A 20,113-nucleotide genomic window follows, 5' to 3' on the forward strand; every position below is an offset into this window, starting at 1 on the left:
AAGTTCCTGCATCCTTGTAGATTTGAGGTCTTAATCTATGAAGATGTGTGTGTAACACCAAGGGAAAGGAAACGTGATTTTCACCACTCTCTCTTGTTTAGCTTTAGTTTTTATTAAACCCAACGGGGAGACATGGTACATTCCACTGAAGATATGTCTTTCCATGGCAGTGTGTCCATGAGGATGACTGCAGAAGACAGAAGCAGGGAACAGAAGAGGGAGAACCATTTGGAATGAAATGCAGTATTAGAAGGAGAATCATCATGGCGCACATCTTACCACCTTTGATGTGAACTGTGGCTTAGAAGAAAGAGGTAAAATCTTTGCATATTTCACAAACAGTGGTTGAAAATCAGAGCAAACCACCTGATAAATGGTAAATAAATAATATGGTGCCCTTCTCCCCAAATTTACAGGGCAGTTCCAATTTTTACTCCAGTTTGTGTGAGAGTGATTTTAGAGGTCTAACTGGAAGTACTTTCTCATTCTTACTTATTTACTTTCAATAGATATTGTTGAATATGTCGATATGTGAAAGTTTCACATTCCTTGAGTGTGAACTGTTAGGCGAGAAGACAGAAGTTAAAGTGAAAAAACAGCAGTGATCACATAACGGAAGGCTTTTCTTTTCCCCTAAAGACTTGGCATTTATCCTATAGGACCTGAGAAATAGTATACACAAAGGGGAATCATTGAAAAGCTTTAAAGAGAGAAAATAATTGCATTAAAGTACTATAAATAGTCAATGTTCATTTTTCTTCTGCTTTACGTGATTGGTTTAAGGTCATGGTTCCCAAATTTATCTGAACCTTAGAGTCATCTGGGGATCTTTGGAAAATTCCAAAGCCCCAACCACGTCCCCAACCAATCAAATCACAATCTCTAGGAGTGTATGTTGGGAAACATAGAAATAAACAGAAAAAAAGTAAGTATTATCTAGGAGCAGATTGAATTGACTTGAGATGGATTGTGCCAGTTCTTTTATTTATTTAGCATTTGTTTTGTTTTTTATGACTTTTTACTTCCTAATTTTTAAGTGATGGTAAATGGCATGATGAAAAAGTGCCAAGACCTCTCACTAAAACAGAAGTCTATTCAGTTGTGTTAATGCATAGACAACTTTGTATCTTGCTAGAATAAGTTGGAGCTTGGGATGAGGCAGAAAAGATTTTCTGGAGACTATATCCTTGAGTCCATAAATTTCCCTTTATTTCTCCCATTTGCCCCTATATATTTTCAATATAGCATTGTATTTATACAGTATTTGTGCTTAGCGAGAAGATAGTATTTATTTTTACCATGATGTAGTGATATATCTGAGTAGACATGACCATATGCATCAGTTGTAAGTACACTCTGTTCTTCTTTTGCAGTTCAGGTGAGGATCACTTAACGTGTGTCCTGTGTCACACTTTTCTCTTCTCCTTTGGGTGCAAAGCAGAAACTTTCCCCTTTGACTTTCCTTGAATAATGAGGAGAAATTTTTTTTTCTTTTTTAGTTATAACATCCTATTTAATTAAAACATAAACACATACACACACACACAAATGCAAACTATGAACTCTTCTTGGCCTAGCTACTGACCTTAAACTAGAACATTCACCTGAGATGAAGTGTAGAGGAAATGATTCTTCACTTTACCTCCAGATTTGGTAAATGTAACATGTCGCTAGGAAATCTGATTTCAGGCAAGTGTTCTGACGCTTCTGATATGCTTTGTCTGCTGTCACTTTCAGAAACACTGAATTTGGCAGTTGAGATGCAAAGATAAATAAGGGGAGGAGGACTTCCCTGGCAGTCCAGTGGTTAAGGCTCTGCACTTCCAGTGCAGGGGGCACCAGTTCAGTTTCTGGTTGGGGAAGATTCCCACAAGGCACATGATGCAGTCAAATAAATAAGTAAATTGGGGGAAATGGCCTTAGAAGTGTTTGGGGTTGAAACAATTTTTTTTGGCTTCCATATTTGTCATAGATATTGTTCTGAACGACAATGATTTTTCTCCTGCCACAAGGTCTAAGTAAAATGTCCAAGTAGGGCCCTCTTCCATCTTTCTCTTTCCATCTTTCCCTCTTCCTCTCTCTCTCTCTCTCTCTTTTTTTTCTAGTTTCTCATGGCGTGTTTGCTTTTCCCACACCATCCATATTGTATTGTGTTGGAGTTTTGGATTCTCCTCGTTTGTTAGCTTTGTCCCCATGCTTAATCCTATTTATTTATTTAATACTCATCCATTAGGGGCTTTACCTGGCCAGCCCAGCCAATGGATCTCTAGGTTCAGGTGATCCACCCTGGCTTGTCTGTTCAGTAGTAGTTTTGCTGCTGAGGTAGGAGGTTGCTATGGAATGAATGTTGAACTGGAGACTGTGATCTAGTCTGGCTTTCCTATTTAGCCACGGAATGATCTTGAACAAGTTCTCTTTCTAAAGTCTGTCTTCTTCTTCGGAAAGTGGAGAAACTAATCTCTACCTAATCATGAAAAGAAGTGAAATGCTCTGTATGTCAAAATAATTTGTAGATGACTGAGGCTGTGGTTCTTAAACTTTGGCTTGCATCAGACCCACCTGGAGGACATGCCTAGCTGAAACCCATCCCCAGATTTTGTGATATAGCAGGTCCGGAGGAGGGCCTGGGAGTTTGTCTTTCTAGATGGGTCCAGGAGATATTGGACACTGATGTTGCTGGCTCCAGAATCACACTTTGAGAAGACAGGTCTAAGGCATTATTATAAAATGGCCTAATCTCTAAGTTTACATGTGTTCTCTGTGCTTCCCAGTGGATCTAAATTCCCAAGATGTCATTAATGGTATTAAAGTGAGCTAAGGGTAGTTTGAAAATTGACGAGTAGGTCTTCATAAAGTACCTACTAAATGTGCCCTAGAAGCAAAACAAACAAATAGACGGCACCAGGAAAGTGCCACAAATCTCTAAGAAATCTTATTTTAAACCTTGTATTTTCTTAGATAATGAGTTAATTTATTTTTCTGGATATTGAAGTGGCCAGTGTTATCTTTGAGATGAAGCGGATATGCTCAGTTGGGTCATCTGAGTGGGGGCCTCCCTAGCTTCTTCCTGCTGCCTACACATTTAACGATGCAGTCCTGGGTGACTATAATGAAGAAGAACAGGGCACTGTCAACTTCAAAGTAAATGTGTTATGCTGTAAATGGTCATGCAGAAAGCACACAAGACCATTCTAGCTGGAAAATTAAAATATGTCATGACACAGCTATAAAACTCTTTGCTGCCAAGCCAACATCATTCTGGCTTATGGCTCTTAGACCTCACAAAAGGAGGTTAACTAATGAAACAAACCTGTTGTAAAATGGTCTAAAGAAAATCTGATGGGTTAGGATAAACTTTAAGGTGCCAAATGGGATTACATCTACCTAAACAGAGAAGGAGCTGGCTGGATGTCAGTGAGACTCAGAATGCCTGTGGGTTCGTCTGTGAATCTGGCTTCTATAGCATGTCTATGTGTGTAGCATGTATCTTTGACTAGACATCAGAACAATCGGGCCTTTGAAGGGAGGATAGGTCAGCCTAATTGGGCTTTTCCAAGCAGTTGTGCATACTGTTCAATTAAAAAGGAAAGATGGGTCAGCTTAAAGCCCTTCACATGACTCGGATTAGCTGTTCAGGTCCTACAGAGGCCCAAGCTAAGGAATCCTTGCTCACTGCTCCTTCAGGGTACAAGGATGTATCTGGCCAGTAGTGTGGCTCTTGGTTGCCCTCTGCAGGGATAAATATCAGGAGGTTTGCTTGGGGAAAAGACTTAAGAGAGTTGCAGGCCTTAGGAAGATATATATGCTGTGGCAATAAATTTCAAGGCATGCCGGGCTCTTTAAGGGCCTATCCAGAGTAGGTGATTTAACAAGGAGACAATATTTTCAGGAACCAAGGTTAGTGCTTTAGCTGTACAAGGCATTGGCTGACTTGGGAAAACAGAGTAATTTAGGTCTGAGACCAATAGGAGAATGATGAGGATTTTCTTCCCCCTCTCTTCTTTCATCAGAAGGCTAGAGCTTTGTGGAGGTGATCTTAGGATAAAAGAAAAACAGTGCCATGCGCGTGCGCACACACACACACACGTCTCGTTTTTATGTATTTAGTACTGATGTTAGTGGAACTAATAAAAAGCAGATTGGTCACAGCGTCATAGAAAATCAATTCTCAAGCTTTTTCTTATTCAGGTTTTTTGATGGTATTGCTCTCATCTGATACTTGAGGGTCACAACATGAGTTTCAAATGGGTTGTCCTTTAGAGTGGAAATGAAGACGCTGTCCTGGGTCACACACAATAATAAAAAGTGACCCCTTTCTTAAAATAGATGCTCTCCTTGCTTTTCAGTTGCAAGGCTTATAGGAAAGAACTTTTCCAGTTCTCTTCCATGAGGCTTTTTCCGGGTAATAGAAATCATCGGTTGAAAAATGACATATGTGCATTACTCATGCACTTATAAATTAGTATTGATCAACCTTTGGGAAATTTTATGACTTCATGGTGACCTAATGCTTTGTCATTTGTCCTCACATGTTAGTTGAAACTAGTAAAAACTGGCTATGCAAATACATGTTCAAAGATAGATTAGAGACTATGGTGGTCTCTAGATTACAGACAAAGAATATATACTCCCACCAGATAATTTGTATCAGTGTGTATTTACGGAGTATACAGAGAGGAGACATTTAGGGAATAGCACAGAAATGGTTTCTAAACAGAAATCTGCAATTTTTCTATTTCTCTTTGTTGAAGGGAGATGGAAGTGTTTAACCATTTTGGGTAAAAATGCAATAAAAAATATCTGTGGGCAATGATGGTACATGTGTGAGGAATAATAGTAAGATTTTAGAAGAGCAAAAATGAAAGAGATGAGAACCAGGCAAGCAACACTTGAAGACTCAGCTTTCTTGTATAGTTATAGATTTGGGTAATACTAGCATTTCAAAGTTAGTTGGATTCCACTGGAACCCAGCTTCAACTGGATGTAAGTATAATACGGATCCCCCAGAAGTTTCATCATGAAATAGGTTTCAGAAAGACCTGGTCTGGTCAGGTGAATTGAATAGTTTTATTAACTGCTGAACTTTTTAGGTTTTCACATATCAGTAAATATTAGGAGTTTCCAAGAGGTAGACATGATATACTAAGTTTCCAATTTTTTAACCATGCAAACTATTTTTCCACTGTACTATAAAAATGCTGACTTTTGTTATTGTTAGTGTCTTTTCCAGTTCCAAAATGATATAAATAATTGAGTTCATAAAGAGAGACAGTATAAAATAGAAAATGGATATAATTAACCGTGTAATTTGGGTGACCATGACTTTGTTTTGCAGCCCCAAACGTAACTGTAAATTATTATTATTATTTTTCCTTAATTTTCTACACATTGCCTGATTAGGATAAACAAACTTAAGGCAGAAAAAAAAGTCACTAGTAAAATGAGAAAAGACCAGATATTAACATGGCAATGAAGGAGATCTTTGTTTCAGATTGGTATTCTCTGTAGGATCTCCAGCAGCAGCATGTTACTGGTTTTAAAGGCAGCAGGATATCTGGCTGTAAAACTGAAGCTCTTCTCCATCTTTATTTTCCACCCTGGTAACTTGTGCAATATGCCCACCACAGGCAGGCTCCACACTGCGTCCATGTCGGGCCTTCATAATTAAGAGAGAAAGTGTGGAATGTTCAAAGGTGAGCCACAAAGATTATTAAGGAGCTAGAAAACAAGCACAATTTGAAAAGGTTAAATGAGATGGTTTTTTTTTTTTTCTTTTTAGCTTGCAGGAGAGTAAGTAGAGATGCCAGTTAACAATGCCAGTTAACGGTAATTTCTAGTATGTGAAGTGTTATTAAACAGATAAAGATGACCAGCCATTCTCCACTCTCAGTGCGGACGGAACAAGAGGAATGGTCCTTATATTTTAGCTGTAAGGATTTATCTTAGACACGGGGAGTGGTTTTCTTACTAGATGGTTTTGCCCCATGATTGCAGTGACTTACATTTGATTAGGTCAAAATGTAGTTTTCTAAAGGTACTTTACCAAATAACTAATCATGTTAACTTATATTGAATTCTTATTATGGGACATGTACCATCTTGGGTGCTTTAATATACTTTGTATCATTTCATTTTCACATGAACTTTTGGAGAAATGTATTTTATCCTTGTTTTATAGATGTAAAAAATAAGCCTTATAGTTTTAGCTAGCATCCATTTTTAAGTCAGTTTTCTTTCTTTTAACTTATTTTTAATTGAAGAGTACTTGCTTTACAATATTTTGTTTGTTTCTGCCAAAAATCAACATGTATCAGCCACAGGTATACCTATGTCCCCTCCTTCTTGAATTTCCCTCCCACCTCCCACCCCATCCCACCCCTCTAGGTTGTGGTGGAGCCTGGATTTGTGTTCCCTGAGTCATATGGCAAATTTCCACTGGCTTACTATTTTATATATGCTAGTGTGTCTGTTTCCATGCTACTCTCTCAATTCGTCCCACCCTCTTCCTGCCTCCCCCCACTTGAGGTCAGTTTTCAAAGCTAGATCTGCCTGACCCTGAGCCCCATAATGTATAACTTCCCCACTGCTGTGCTCTCCTTGGGTAGGTCAGTTAATGTTTCTTTGAGTTTGTTTCTCAACAATAATATATATATATTAAACTATAGATTAAATAATTAATTTATATTAAATAATATTAAATAATTATTCAATAATAATTTTATGCTTTATACATTTTATATTATATGTTTTACATAATATATAATATAATATAAAATAAATATAATATAAACAATATATACTTGTATATTATATATAATATAATGTAATTACATATAATATAAATATAAAATATATGATATAATAATATATGATATATAATATGTAATGTATATTTTATAATAATAAAATATTGAATAATATTAAATAATACATCTATATATTTATAAATAAATATATCTACTAAATTAAATATATATATATTTATAAATATATATTATATATATTAATATAATTATTATATAATTACATATGATTGTATTGTATTATAATATATTTTATAATAATAAAATATTAAATAATTATTAAATAATATTAAAATAATGTATCTATATTAAAATATCTATATTATATATATCTATATCTAAATATCTATATTAAAATATAATAAGCAGATTTACTGTAGTAAGTAGACTAAAGGAAAGTTAAACAAATTTTGCCTTTTTTCTTGGCACAAGGAGATGTGTGTTCTTATTGGAGAAGAGCTACTGTAGTGGTTTGGTGTGGCTCTGGGGGCTGCAGACTGGATTTCTTGCTCCTCACCTTGCCTTGACTTTTACTGATCACCCTCCTGGGAAGGGGCCTCCCTGGCAGCTCAGTCAGTAAGGAAGCTGCCTGCAGTGCAGGAGACCTGGGTTCGATCCCTGGGTCAGGAAGATCCTCCGGAGAAGGAAATGGAAACCTACTCCAGTATTCTTGCTTGGAAAATCCTATGGATAGAGGAGCCTGGTGGGCTACAGTCCATGATGTTGCAAGAGTCAGACATGACTTAGCAACTAAACCACCAACCAACTTGCTGGGAAGAATCCAGCAAGTGTGGCAGGGGGAGTCCTCGGCACCTGGGCTCAACATAAGATGAGCCACCTCCAACAGTGTGCAGACGTGGACTCCAAATTCTAGATCATGCAGCCTTCCTCATCCAGAGGCAATGCCTTCAGTGTGCAGTTGTGGTGTGTGGAACCAGTGAGCATCCAAATCAGAGAATCAGGTCACATAAGACAGCATCTTACCAAATCAGATCCAGAGCATAAGGTCATGCAGTCAGGGCTGATGAATATTATGTAGGGATATTTGTATTAAAATGAAAAAATACAGTCTACAGAAATGGTCCAACAGCATATATACCAAATGATTTCTTACCAGGCTCATTTCATCACTCACGTAAGAGAGCTCTTCTCAAGTCTTCGATGGCATTGAATCTTTTAGCATCTGATTTCCATGGGCTTATAGGTGATTTTCCTAATAGTCTCTCTATCATCCTCCTGTCCCACTTGGAAGAAAAATATACTGAATAATTGAATAGATTTTCCTAATATTTATCATTACCTAGCTCATTTGCCAGCCACTCTGATAGAACCCCAAAGCTGTTCTGGCTTGGTGTTGCAAGTACACAGACCTATGCATGAGGATCATCGGTATCTTTCAGGTTGTTCAGCAGAATTACTAATTGTCCCTGATCAACTGCTCTTTAATTGTCCTCAGTTGCTACCAAAAACTTGCCTGATTCTGTGAATCTGTACCCTCCCCAGCTACCCTCTCCCTCAGCAGATAGCTGTCCATCTCATTTTATTATTAAAAATACGAAAGATACCCTCAATCCTGAAGTCCTTCAGCTCCTAAATGTGTTATCTGCAAAGATCTTACCTCTTTGGTTTCCAAAGAAGAGTGACCCTCATTCCCGCTAAAATGGATCTTTCCCCCTGAGTGCTAAGTCCCACCACAGCCCTTCCACTGGTAGACCTTGATTTAGGAACCAACACCATCCTGTCCTGCTTCTTCAACCCCTCATCCTCCAGCTCTCTTTCCCCTTGGAATGTAAGTGTGGGGAAGTATCACTCATATTTTTTAAAAAGTCCTTCTTTTCACTGTATTACTCTTTATATTTCCTTTTATTTCAGACAAGTCTTCAAAAATGTTTGTATTGTGTCCACAGTCTTCTCTTTCATTCACCTCACCTGGATTCAACATATGCCCTGATATTTTCTCAGTCCACTGAAACTATACTCTCTGAGATTATCAACATCTTCCTAGATGCCCAGTCCAATGGTGACCTTGAAACCTTATCTCACCTTATAGGATTTCTCTCTGGTGATAGACACGCCTTCCTTTTTGAAACACAATTTCTCTGATTCCATTTTTCCTCATTTGTTTCAAAACATCTCTTTCTATTCCTCATTAGTCACTAATTTCAGGCCTTCTTCTCTGCTTTACTCCTAGATTTTAAAGTATCTCAGGATTTTGTCTTCAGTTGACCTTCTTTTCCCTTCCTTTTTGGAGTATAGTCAGTCCTCTTTTCCAGGCCCTTGACTTCATTAACCACAGGGCAGCCAATGGCTCCAAAAATTCACTTCTACCATCATTCTTTCTTCTAAGCTTCAGATACCTTTATCTGATTGCCTATAGAATCACCATTTGGGTATTTTTACCCATATTTCAAAGTCAACAAGTCATATTTTAAAGTTTACAGCGCTTCCTACATGGGAACAACAAAGTGAAAAGAAGTAGAGATAAAAGATTGATAATTCCAAGATAAAAACCAGAAGTTTGAATTAAGAGCATAAATTTTAATTTGTGGTGGTTTGATTTGTATCATACATGAATAGATTATACTCCTAAATGAAAGAAGAAAAAGCGACTATAAATGGATTGAATGACAACATTTTCTGTCTGGTTAACACAATGTCAGTGTGAGGTCAAAAGGTGAGTGGGGCTTCTGCTGCATCAACACTGGGAGAGTTATTTCTCACTCCTCATTTTTCCGCAGAAAAGAGATAATGTACATTACATTGTCAGGAGAGAACAGTACTGGATAAACAACTACTTTCTGTCCCTTAACAAATCCTCAGGTCCAGAAGAATTTCTAATATTATTGGTAAATTTTGGGGAAGAGCAGAGCATGATGATCTGCTCAAGCCTGTCTCTGTCTCCCTTTCTCTCTCTCTTTTCCCCTTACATCTGCTTGCCTACAGGAAAGGCAACATCTTCTCTGGTCTAGTTATCTGGAGCAAAGAGAAACAATTCTACTCAGAGAGTTTAATAGGATATCCATTGATACTTGTTCAATCCAGATTATATTCTTAAACTGAAATTATGAACTCCATCAGTTTAACTTCCATATTTCCATTTTTTAAAGTTTGGAAAGAGAAGAAAGGAGTATCATTTATTTACTTTTAAGATACCAACACATTAATAATGATCAAATGTCATCAGATATTCTTAACCTTGTGGCTTTGCAAGTTTCTCAAGATACATTTATCTTTATAGCTCTTATTGAATCACAAACATTGATTCTTTTCTCTAACTCTATAAAAGGGATAATCTTTTAAATTCATGTATACGGACTTGGCAAAATTTTTTATGTTATACACACTTATGATGTATTTTTAAAAAATGTATATAATCATATAGATATTATGTAATAATGAAATGAAGAGACTCAAAGTATATAGCATTGTCCCAGGAAGGAGTTTTATTAGATATCATTAAAGTATTTTGAAAATGATTAAAAAAAATGAGTATTTTTGATGTAACATAAAAATGAGTTTATATGAAAAAGACATCTTGTATTCATGGATTGGAAGATTCTCCAAGCAATCTACAGATGTGGTACAATCTCTATCAACATCCCCACAGTCTTTCCTGCAGAAATGGAAAAGCTGATGCCACTTCACACCTAGGATGACTAGAACAAAAAAAAAAAAGAAAGAAAAATATCAAGTGTAGGTGAAGTGGTAGAGAAATTGGAATACTCATTTATTGCTAGTGGAAATGTGAAATTGTTCAGCAGCTGTGAAAAATAATTTGACTATTCCTCAAAAAAGTTAAATAGAATTACCATATGGTCCAACAGTTGCACTCGTAGGAATATATGTTGTTGTGTTCAAACAAGAATGTTCATAGCAGCACTATTCACAAAGGCTAAAATGTGGAAACAACCCATATGAGCATTGGAATGAATAGATACACAAATGGTGGTATATTCATACAACAGAATGTCATTCAGCCATAAAAAGGAATGAGGTTTTGATACATCAACAAAGTTTATGAACCTTGATGATATTGTGCTAACTGAAGGAAACTATATATAAGAGGCTAACTGGTACATACTATATAAGTCAATTCACATTAAATATCCATAGTGGGCAAGTTGATGGAGGCAGAAAGCAGATTAGTTGTTGCCAGGGATTGAGGATATGGAGGATGGAGGTTTAATGGATATGATTTCTTTTTTTTTTTTTAGGATAATGAAAATATTCTGGGACTAGGTAGTGGTGATGGTTTCATGACTTTCAATGTCATTGAATTTATCCTTTTAAATGGGTAAAATGTCAGACCTTATGTATATTTACCACACATATATTTACGTACCAACTTAAGTATATTTTACCACAATGAAAAAAAAACCAAACCTGCATAAACAGGATTTGATGATACCTATAATAAGATAGGATCTTCCCTGCTGGCTCAGATGGTAAAGTGTCTACCTACAGTGTGGGAGACCTGGGTTCAATCCCTGGGTCAGGAAGATCCCCTGGAGAAGGAAATGGCAAACCACTCCAGTACTCTTGCCTGGAAAATCCCATGGACGGAGGAGCCTGGTAGGCTACAGTCCATGGGGTTGCAAAGAATCGGACACAACTGAGAGACTTCACTTTCACTTTCACTTATAATAAGATAGAGTGATGACATTTTTGGCTGGTTAAGGAAATATAGTGGAAAGATTCTCAACCATACTTAGATAACACTAAACTCTTCACACTATTGTTTCTTGTTCATGCTATAAGATACTATGTTTCTATTTTGCTTCTAAAATAGAGGAGTATCCAGGAGTAAGAAAAAATGTATTGAAGGCTTGTATCTTGCAATCACAGAAAAAGACACTACAATATTTGAAAAAGTATGAATTGTCTCTCTTTGAGGTATTCATATTTAGTTAGCTATTGTTTCAATATTTATACTCTATTATTGAAATGAAAACTTTAGTGATTTCCTAGGGCAAGGATTATGGGTATGTGCTTTGGAAGAAGGAGAATAAAGGAGCTATTCAGAAAGATATATATAGTCTTTAAAACATAGATTTATAAACAAAAATCTTTTTTAAATACATGAAAGACATCATCAATGTAGTGAACATTTTCTTTTCTTGTCAAGGAAGGCTAAAATGTTTCATTCCTTGTAAAACACATTGAGAAAACATTGGTTTCTGACTGACTGTTGATTAATTCCTGCATAAAATGCTGACTATTTTTAGAAAAAAAAGACTTTTTTTTTAAACCAAACAGATTGAGTTCAAATTAATTAGACCTCATCAGTATGGCTTAACCTCTCATCCAGTTCTGCTCTTTTAAATTTTAATAACTGCAGTTTCCCAATCTCTAACTCCAGCTACTGTCATGAATGACGTTTTTAGGAACATTCTACTCTTGCTGTGGTGTCTTTAGTACTTCTATTTCTACCTAGAGGGCATAAAGGCTTGTATTTTCACACAAAAGTAAGCTGTGTTCTCCTGTTTCAGTTCAGTTCAGTTCAGTCGCTCAGTCGTGTCCGACTCTTTGCGACCCCATGAATCGCAGCACGCCAGGCCTCCCTGTCCATCACCAACTCCCGGAGTTTACTCAAACTCATGCCCATCGAGTCGGTGATGCCATCCAGCCATCTCATCCTCTGTCACCCCCTTCTACTCCTGCCCCCAATCCCTCCCAGCATCAGGGTCTTTTCCAATGAGTCAACTCTTCGCATGAGGTGGCCAAAGTACTGGAGTTTCAGCTTCAGCATCAGTCCTTCCAATGAACACCCGGGACTGATCTCCTTTATGATGGACTGGTTGGATCACCTTGCAGTCCAAGGGACTCTCAAGAATCTTCTCCAACACCGCAGTTCAAAAGCATCAATTTTTTGGCGCTCAGCTTTCTTCACAGTCCAGCTCTCACATCCATACATGACCACTGGAAAAACCATAGCCTTGACCAGACGGACCTTTGTTGGCAAAGTAATGTCTCTGCTTTTTAATATGCTATCTAGGTTGGTCATAACTTTTCTTCCAAGGAGCAAGCGTCTTTTAATTTCATGGCTGCAGTCACCATCCACAGTGATTTTGGAGCCCAACAAAATGAAGTCTGACACTGTTTCCACTGTCTCCCCATCTATTTCCCATGAGGTGATGGGACCAGATGCCATGATCTTAGTTCTCCTGTTTAGATATGTATGAAATAGAGGTGGAAGATAAAGGCTGTTGATCAGATTTGTTTGATATAAATGTCTACATTTTAATTGTAGATATCAGACAAACCTAGGGCAGAAAGCAGCATTTTAACAACACACTCTTTTTCTGTTTGTCTGTTTCTTGTCCACTCCACATGGCAAGTGGAATCTTAGTTCCCTGGCCAACCCAATCCCCTTGCATTTTAAGTGCAGAGTCTTAATCATTGGACCACCTGGGAAGTCCTAACAGCAAATTATATAGATGATAGAATGAAGTACACTCAGGTGGTATATTAAATATAGTATCTGTGTTTTATGAAGTAGAAAGAAAAGACCTGGCTCCTCTGTACTTTGGGGCAAATGGGAGGATTGTTCTAGTGATGACTATATGCCTTGATTTAGTCAAGGAAATTTGAATGAACACAACATCTAGATGGAAGCATTTGAGAACCAATGGGCAATTCTTTACCAACCCTTTACACCACCATGGCAATCAGAATTGTTTCAGCTGGGGGAAAACCTATCCTTATGAGCTTTTACTTGCAGAAAGTATGAAACAGTTTCAATTGAATCAAATTGAACTTGTTGCATCAATGAGTTTTATTTATTTATTGTTTTAAATTAATTTATTTATTTTAATTGGAGGCTAATTACTTTACAATATTGTAGTGGTTTTTGCCATACATTGACATGAATCAGCCATTGGTGTACATGTGTGCCCCATCCTGAACCCCCTCCCAACTCCCTCCCCATCCCATCCCTCAGGGTCACCCCAGTGCACAGGCCCTGAGTGCCCTGTCTCATGCACTGAACCTGGACTGGTGATCTATTTCACATGTGGTAATATACATGTTTCAATGCTATTCTCTCAAATCATCCCACCCTCACCTTCTCCCACAAGTCCAACAGTCTGTTTTTTACCTCTGTGTCTCTTTTGCTGTCTTGCATATAGGGACATCATTACCATCTTTCTAAATTCCACATATATGCATTAACATACTACATTGGTGTTTTTGTTTCTGACTTACTTCACTTTGTATAATAGGCCCCAATTTCATCCACCTCATTAGAGCTGATTCAAATGCTTTCTTTTTAATAGCTGAGTATATGCACCACAGATTTCTTATCCATCTGTCTCCCAAGGGACATCTAGGTTGCTTCCATGTCTAGTTATTGTAAACAGTGCTGTGATGAACACTGGGGTACACATGTCTCTTTCTTTGGAGAAATGTCTGTTTAGTTCTTTGCCCCATTTTTAGATTGGGTCATTTATTTTTCTGGTAGTGAGCTGCATGAGCTGCTTGTATATTTTTGAGATTAGTTATTTGTCAGTTGCTTCATTTGCTATTATTTTCTCCCATTCTGAAGGCTTTCTTTTCACCTTGCTTATAGTTTCCTTCATTGTGCAAAAACTTTTAAGTTTAATTATGTCCCATTTGTTTATTTTTGCTTTTATTTCCAATATTCTGGGAGGTGGGTCATAGAGGATCCTGCTGTGATTTATGTCGGAGAGTGTTTTGCCTATGTTCTCCTCTAGGAGTTTTATAGTTTTTGGTCTTACATTTAGATCTTTAATCCATTTTGAGTTTATTTTTGTGTATGGTGTTAGAAAGTGTTCTAGTTTCATTCTTTTACATGTGGTTGACCAGTTTTCCCAGCACCGCTTGTTGAAGAGATTGTCTTTTCTCCATTGTATATTCTTGCCTCCTTTGTCAAAGATAAGGTATCCATAGGTGCATGGATTTATCTCTGGGCTTTCTATTTTGTTCCATTGATCTATATTTCTGTCTTTGTGCCAGGACCATACTGTCTTGACGACTGTAACTTTGTAGTATAGTCTGAAGTCAGGCAGGTTGATTCCTCCTGTTCCATTCTTCCTTCTCAAGATTGCTTTGGCTATTCAAGGTTTTTTTTCTATTTCCATACAAATTGTGAAATTGTTTATTCTAGTTCTGTGAAAAATACCGTTGGTAGCTTGATAGAGTTTTAAATCATTGACTCTGGAATTGTTTGTTACAGTAGCATTACCATCTTTTACTAAGACAATATATTATAGACTTAAGCAGCATGTACAATATGACATGTAACATGAATATGAATGCATTTAGAAATGTACATGAAGTGTTATAACACAAAATATAATAGTATCTAATAGTATATACATAGTTCTGAATTGTTGTTATTTCGATGATAATTTTCTGCTCTCCAAGAAATTGAGGTAACACTATATTAGAATAGGGATGTGTTTGCTCTGGGTCCTATCTGTGTCCTCTTCTTTTGTCATCAAATTCAGGATAATTCATGGTTCTATTTCTGTGTATTAGACTGTTTCATTCTAATCAGTCTGAGACTTCAGACATAGTGCTGTGCTGTTCTCAGTCGTGTTTGACTCGTTGCAACCCCTTGGACGGCAGCCCGCCAGGCTCCTCTGTCCTTGGGGATTCTCCAGGCAAGAATACTGGAGTACCCTCCTGTACTCCACACCCTCCAGAATACTGGAGAATACTGCTATATCATCCTCCTTAGACATAGTACTTCTTGGTATAAAAGCAAACATATATTAGAGTGCTCTCATTCTTTAAGCCTGAAATTTTGGAAATTTAAATCTATAAATTATATCCACAATATTTTATTGAAATTACTGTAGCTGTGTTCTGTTTCTAATTATTGATTCTTCAGAAAATGAAAAATCCTGGAAATATAGCTCTGCTGGTGTCTCTAAAGTCAGCAGAAAAATGCTTCTCCTGGTCTTTCTGCGATCTCCTTGGGGTTTTGCTATTTACTTGGAATTTTTGTTGCAGGTTTCATTGTCATAGAACCCTGAAGATTTCTTTCACTAAAACATCTCAGTAGTGATTATATAGTTATATGTGCAATCATTGTTAATGTGTCTTCCAAGAATTAGGCTGTGAGTTCTAGAAGTATGATCTGTTTACTGCTTTGTCCCCAGAAGCCAGCACCAAGCTTGTCACATAGTAGGTTTTTGGACAAATATTTATTAATAAATGACTGAAAGAATTTTCCAAAGTTGTTTTCTTCTCAGCTGTCTGGTGGTTTTTTCTCCTCCCAGGACCACTTCTGTTTACATGAGAGCTTGGTGAAAATCTATGGAAAAATGAATTGCATGATTAGTATAGAGGTCTATTTTCCTCTCCTTCCATCCCACCCCATTTCATCTGCTACAGGAGAGCAACATAATTGAAACCTGCTTGTGGTTCTGAATACTGAGCACCTAAAACCATGTAAATCTCTTCATTTTTAAATTTTTTTATGATTGTGATTTATGGTGGTGATGGTGAGCCTGGGTGTCAGGAGGGAGTGTTGTATTTGTAATTAGAAAGCGAAACAGATGTTGAAGGCTTCATCTGAAATGATGTTGCCATTATAATAGTTCTCATTGCTCACTGATCATTTTCTAGTTCACCTATTGAAATTCTCACTGAAAAGATCTGGATCTCAATATAATGCTCACCAGATGAGGGTTTCACTGTTGTAGAGGACCAAAAATTTTTTGATTCATTATGCTTATAAAACAAGACCCCCAAAGCTCCCATGTTCAAAGACATGGGAACGGAAACAAATTAAAACATTCTATTTTTTTTTTCCCTTTTGGAGTCAAAGTATTGGATGCAAACATGTTTATGCACTGACTTTTGGACTCTGAGTTATTACAGAATTTACCTAGCTTATTATCTTGATCAACATCCACTTTTTTTTCCAGCTGATCAAAGGACAGAAGAGAGAAACCTGCATCCTCAATCAACCTAGTCCTATTCAAAGGTAAACATCGTTAGGGTAATCAAGTGTATCTCGGCACTCTGAGTTATGGAATGAAAAATACCATTAGTGCTCTCCCCATGGTGTTCCCCCATCAGAGCGGGGGTCACACAGGTTGCTCTGATGGCAGCTGAGATGATTTGTAAGCTCTGCTAACCCTGGCAGCTGGGCAGTAGAAAGGATGTGTACTGTTGATTTAGTTCAGTTAGGATTTGTCAGAGGATGGTGTCATTGAATAGGAATGGGTGTGAAAATAGGGGTGGATATCAGAAATCATTTTAGGCCCATTCATCTCTCTCTCTGCTTCCTTCATGCAGCTCCCCCAACCCCTAGTCCTACAACCTTGAGTATAGCACAGTCCAGACATGTCTGGCTAAGGTCAGAAAGAACTTGAGTGTTGCAAATATGGCCAGAGAGCCTTGAGAACAAATGTATGCCTGTGTGACCACCTAGAATAAACCATGAGGGCAGGCGCTCATCTTTTTGTTTGCCACTAAATCTCTAGCTCCTAGCACAGTAAGTGGTAGATGCTAGAGTCTTAGTAATTGATTATTAGACCATTTTACATGCCAGCAATGTTACTAAAAAATAAATGGTCCTTTGTTAGTTGTGAATGTTGAGTCAAGTAGACCTGGATTTTAGGCTCAATAAAACACTGAAAATATCTAGAACCAGATGCCAGATTTCAGATGCAAGTCTGCAGACAAACTTCTCTTATTATGGGGTGGAAATACTTCTCTCTCTGGTTTCACCAGTGGAAATAATTGTCCACATCTGAACTTGTATGAACCAGGCTGTTTCTTCTGCAAATGGAATTCTGCTCTTAGGAAGGAATAAACATCAGCCAGTGAGCAAAAGGAGCTACATATGAGATAGGAAATTCAGGTAATGAGTTACAGAGCTGCACTGAACAAATCTGCTTTGATGTGACATAGGCGTGCTGGTAGCAATAAGATGCTGGCCACGCCCATTTGATAAAGCACACGGAAAGGCAAATTTAACCTTCCAGTGTAAGAGCCTCTATAAATGTGTGTGTGGACACAGCATTCTTTGATCAGTTAATGGAATCCCCACGAACACACATTTTTATCCTCAAATGGCTGTTAGTCAAGTTTTTCACCTTTTGCTTTCACATTCTTTCATGCTGCCCCTTGACTTCACGGAGTCATTCTCTATTCTACTTCAAAGAGCATTGTCTGTTTATTATCCCTATTGTGTACAGAAGAAAAAACTTTTAAATAGAGCATTGCAAATTTGCCCAGAATATATATCTGTGTGTAGAAGAATGATTGTGTACAAGAGCAGACCTGCAAAATCCCATTCATTTACCAGGAGATGTTCGCAATTAGAGACATATCTCAAGCTCTGTATCTTTCCATAGGGTTGAGTGCTTTTCTTCCTCTGATAAAGAGACATTTAACAGGTGACACATCATTTCAATTAGTTAGCACTCCAAATTTTTAGACAGTGAGGGCTTCATTTTATTTTTATAAATAAGTTTGAAGAATAAATCCCTAGTGCATGGGTGACTAATGCTGTAAGTAAAATATTTTAGTGTAAGCTACTTGAAGTCAGACTCAAACATGTTAAAAATCAAGGCTTCTTCAAATTAGGATACCCATCTTATTTTTCCCAGGTGCTGTTGCTATCACATTATTTATATTTGTGTGTATGTCTGTGTGCACATTCAGTGGTGTCTAACTCTTTGTGACCTCATGGAGAGTAACCTGCTAGGCTCCTCTGTTCATGGAATTTTCCAGGCAAGAATACTGGAGCAGGTTGCCATTTCCTTCTCCAGGGGATCTTCCCAAGCCAGGGATTGAACCCATGTCTCTTGTGTCATCTCCTGCATTGGCAGGTGGGTTCTTTACCAGCAGAGCCACTGAGGAAGCCCTATGTATATTGAGATTCTCTAATAGTAATTTGGGAAGAGCTAGCAAGGGTAAGCATCCAGTGCCAGAGGACTATTAGTTGAGGATGGAAAAGACTGAGGTCCTGGTTTCCAAAACCCTACTTTTGAGTAGAAATCAGAACCAGAGAGAGGCAGGGTGACTTGTCATTGTATCATTTAGGAAGAAAAGAGCAAAACTGAGTTATTTATCTTTCATGGATTTTTTTTTTCTCCTCTTATTCCTATAGTCTCATCTGAATTTTTGAATAGTCGTGGTGATCAGATCCAGACAGGCAGTGTCATTATCGCATGAGACAATCTGGTGTCTGTCTTGTTTGTTTCACCTGGCAGGTCAATGCCTTTCCATTAGCACCCGCACTGCTGTGCCGGGCAGAGCACATCGCAGCTGGGCATCTGCAGGTGATGGCTTCCAGGTGTTAGCCTACAGAAAATCACTGAAAGTCAACGCAGACGTCGAGCTCCAAGACATTCAGCTGCAAAAAGCCTTCCAGGCAAGGTCATGGTTTTGGTACTTGTAGCAGAAACCGAAGAGAAACTCTGAAAGCCCTGCCCATGCTGTCCCAGAGGGGGAGCTGACAAAAGTTGGCTCCATTGCGGAAAAACATTTCAGGTATATAAAATGTCCACCGCTCCCTGAGGCACGAAAAAGAGTTTAAAGTGTAGTTTGAAGGAAAACAAAAACTACCTCTTGAATGTTGTCCGCACGTGGCAGGTAAATGAATCTTTTCTGAGTGAAGGTCCCTTTGTCTCTTGGCAACCCAGCATTTATTCCTTCATGCTCAGTGGTGGGAAATTTCCCCCTTCCAAAATTCAAGCCATCTGCACTATTAGCAACACAATCAATCCTAGCCAATAAATCACTCCACCCCATATTCTTGACAACACAAATTCTGTAGTATGTTAAACCATTATAATAAATGACAACATGGTATGATCTATGAGGCCTCTTAACACTATCCACTTCATCCAGATGGGAAAATTATGGCCCCCCAAATCTTCATAATTTGGGGCACTTATGTGTGCTGAACAGACTGAAAAAATGTGTCAATTCTGTGGGATTTAAAAACCACTCACCCATGGAAGACACACTCAGCTTTTCTTGAAAGAAGACATTGGGATCAAAATATCTTTTATGTGGCCAAGCAGACAGAGAGTTAATAAAAATCAACAATCTGGTAGCTAGTTAATCATGCAAAATGGCTTCTTGTAGTAGCAAGTAAAACTTTTTTTTTCTGGGTTGGCTTATTCTGTGTGTAGTTCTATTTCTTGAGATTACATTTTACAAATGAGATAGGCTGTTTTTTTGCTGTGAGAATTATATGTAGTGGTTTGCAAATATTAAGGCTTTAATATTCTCAGTCTCCTTAAGGCAGACACATTGGGAGCATTCTGTTTCAAAAAGTCCAGAAACAATGTATGAAGGATGCATCCAACATTTTCCACAAT

The 20,113-nt window shown here is 37.7% G+C and overlaps 1 long non-coding RNA gene across 1 annotated transcript; it reads left to right on the top strand.

Annotated features, from left to right (window-relative positions):
- The first annotated feature begins 233 nt into the window (after positions 1–233).
- On the top strand, positions 234–19,474 carry LOC122429681. The gene is made up of 3 exons (XR_006266084.1): positions 234–314; positions 16,700–16,758; positions 18,998–19,474. It is a non-coding gene; the product is annotated as an uncharacterized LOC122429681 (long non-coding RNA).
- Positions 19,475–20,113: the final 639 nt, after the last annotated feature.

This window comes from Cervus canadensis, chromosome 28 (genome assembly GCF_019320065.1).
Source record: "Cervus canadensis isolate Bull #8, Minnesota chromosome 28, ASM1932006v1, whole genome shotgun sequence".
NCBI classification, from domain to species: Eukaryota; Metazoa; Chordata; class Mammalia; order Artiodactyla; family Cervidae; genus Cervus; species Cervus canadensis.